The sequence below is a fragment of the Plectropomus leopardus genome, chromosome 7 (assembly GCF_008729295.1).
Source record: "Plectropomus leopardus isolate mb chromosome 7, YSFRI_Pleo_2.0, whole genome shotgun sequence".
NCBI lineage: Eukaryota > Metazoa > Chordata > Actinopteri > Perciformes > Serranidae > Plectropomus > Plectropomus leopardus.
In genome coordinates, this window is record NC_056469.1 from 2,175,993 (window position 1) to 2,179,227 (window position 3,235).

Sequence of the window (3,235 nt, forward strand, 5' to 3'; positions counted from 1 at the left end):
TGAATGTTGAAGTAGAAGACGGGAGTGGGTAGGCTAGATTGGTTGGTTTTGGTTTTTTTCAAATAATATGGTGTCGAGAAAAAGGAAAGTGTCAGGGCTAGTGGTTGGACCCAAAAGCAACACAGGGACCGGACAGAGTCTTTCTTTCTTTCTCCAATCCGATCCTCAGAACGGGCTGAACCGATGATGTGGTTCGGGCAGGAGACCCACCGGGAGAGCAGAATGGGTGAGTCGAGCTGCACAGAAGAATTCACTTCAGCAATGGCGGAACTCTCTGGAGAGTAGGCTCGCTGAGTGCCTCCTTTCCTCGGGAAGCAGGGAGGAGGAAGGCACAGATCAAACTCGGTGTCGGGAATCAGAAGGCAGGTCGAATCACTGGGGCAGAGACAGAGCAGGTCGGCAACAGGCAGGCAGGCAGGAACGGAATGCTGGAAAGTCTCTCATCAGGAAGAACAATCTGGCAATGAGGGTGAGACACAGGGCAGATTATATAGGCGGAAACGGATATGAGCAACAGGTGGAGGTGATACTGCTGACGAGGGTGCAGCCGGGCAGAGGAGAGAGAGAGAGAGAGAGAGAGAGAGAGAGAGAGAGAGAGGCACCGCAGGTGGAAGAAATCAGGCTGATTAGGAGAGAGGTGAGTGAGGAGAGGCTGCAGAGGAGCAGACGTGACAGAAAGGTCCAAAAGGCAGGCATGCCGATGTGGATCATATTGAAGGGTGGAAGCAGTGAATTCTGAGCATCTGAGAAAACCGAAGAAGGCAAGAATGAACATGCTTCTAGAGTTTGGTTGACGTGAGGTATGCTATATCCGGAGCAGATGGTGTGGATGCAGCGTGACAGTAAATCCGTGGTTAATGGAAGTCTACGAGGATTTTGAGCTGGTTCTTGGTATGAGAGGCCTCTGAACAATGAAGTGATCTGGGGGTGACCATGAGCTGAGCTAGGACTACCGGTTAGGAGATTAGAGATAAACAAAATGCCACTGAGGTAGACTTTGATTGTCTGGTGTTCTGGGATTCAAAGAGCAGGGGCATTAAAGCTAGGTTTAGATGTTGAAAGTCAAGGCCGAATATGGAGGAACCGGTGTCGGGTGTGTGTCAGCATTAGGGGCCAAGCTTCTAAACTTCTGAAAAGAGAAACGAGACAGTGAGTCAGCTATAGCGTTGAAGTGGCCTGGGACGTGAGCTGCACAGAGGATATACTGGTGAGTGAAAGAGTGCCAGGTTAGTTGACGCAAGAACAGCATGATAGATGGGGAGTTGGAGCGACCTTTACTTATGATATCAACTACTGCGAGATTGTCTGAGTAGATGAGGACGGATTTGCGACTCCACTCATGGCCCCACAACATGGCGGCGACAATGATGGGGTAGATCTCAAAGAGAGCAGATGAAGTGACCTGGCAGTCTCTTTCCGGCTCAGGGGGCCATTTGCCTTCAAACCATCTTCCGTCATAAAAACCCCCAAAACCAGCAGTTGGAGCCACGTCAGTGAACAGGTTGATGTCCTGAGGATGAGACAGGTGATTGTCATAAAAGAAGGAGATTCCGTTCCAGTTGCCAAGGAGATAGAGCCAGAAGCAGAGCTCGGCACGGCTCCCGTGCGTCGAGAGAGACGGAGGTCATGAGGGATGGGACAGAAGAAGCGACAGACAACAGGTGAGAAAGGAAGGCCCACTCCTTGGGAACAATGCAGAGAGCAAAATTGGGGTGGCCCAGGAGGGAAAAGAGCTGATGTTTGGTGCAACGTGGGGCAAGGAGAAAATTCTAGATCAAAAGGCATATGCAGTTAAGCTTTTCGGCCGGAAGCGAGGCTTGAAACAGTTCCGTATCAAGGGTGACACTGAGGAATTCAAGGGAGGTGGCAGGGCCCTGAGTCTTCTCAGTGGACACCACTGAGACGGAAAGGGACGCCAAGGTCAGAGAAAACCGATGTGAGAGCTCGAGACCAGAAGCTGACGGTGAAGAGGGGGGGTGACAACAAGGAAGTCGTCCAAAAGATGGACTAGGAATGGAAGGTTATGGTTGTTTGACAGAAGAGTTTCGGACTGCTCTTACACCCAAATGTGAGCCTGACTGCAAAGTAATAAGCACCACGTCAGCGGACACCAAAGAAACACCAGAAGTCAGGGTGGAGGGGGAGAACCTTGAAAGCACTGGTGATGTCCGCTTAAGAGAACCAGGACCCTTTCACAGCAAGTGTGATGAGAGCCATCCTCGTTTGGGAGCAGGCTGTTAATGCTAGGGACAGTGCAACCATGTGGTGCCGAGAGATCCATTATAATGCGTTCCTTGCTGGAGTACTTTTGAATAGCGACACCGAGCGGGCTGATGTGGAAAGTCAGAAAAGAGGGATGGGCAAACAGACCGATCATGAAGCTATCCTTGACCTCCTTAGCAAACAGGCCATTGACAGACTCAGGGTCATTAATCGCAGACCGGAGATTTTTGCATTCAAATGACGAAGATGGAGGGACCAAAAGTCGGATGGAAATCAACCGTGAAGCCCCTAACAAGGAACCGCACAAAAGCAGCATCACAGTGGTCCTCGAGCGCGGCTTTCAAGGCCAGAACATTAACGGGCGTCGACAGGTACTCACCAAGCGAAGTAGGGTTATTAGGACAAGCCGGGTGGGCGTGGGAACAGAAGGAGCAGACCTGGAGAAAGCAGTGCTGGAACATATTCCAACCAGCATCGTTGAAGTTGTTGCAGATGGCCCAACCCCTTTGGTGCATAACGGGCCTGCCCTTTTTGTCTACTCCGTTGGATGCAGGAAAGACAGCGGGAGAGGCTGACACCGGCCTCAGACGCACGGGCACCGAAGGGGCCACCAACAACGAATGGGAGATGGATGTGGGCCACGCCGAGGGTGGGCAAGGCTTAGCGTGGGCAGGAATGGAGGAAGAGGAGGCCGGGTGAGAGGGAGCACCGCACAGGGAGCACTGCAGAGCTGCATGAGCAGCAAAAATGTGGCAGTATATTTCATTGTCCAGACCGCCCCAGTAAGAGTCCTCATTGAACTGTTGCAGGTGGGCTGCGGCCTCCGAAGCAAAGTGGACATGATACTGGCAGAAACCATTGCAAAGTGGAGGGCCAGATTGAGGACGACTGCCCAGTAGCTGTCAAACTCCTGCCAATGGACAGGATAACGGGAACATAGTACGTCCTGAAAGAGGGAGAAAGCATACGCAAATTCTGTGGGTGCAAGCTCCCTGGACTGGGTGGTCGACCT

General features: G+C 51.9%; 1 pseudogene; it reads right to left on the minus strand.

Moving 5' to 3' along the window:
• Window positions 1–1,048: 1,048 nt before the first annotated feature.
• LOC121945353 lies at window positions 1,049–2,377 on the minus strand (annotated as a pseudogene).
• Between the last annotated feature and the right edge of the window lie 858 nt (window positions 2,378–3,235).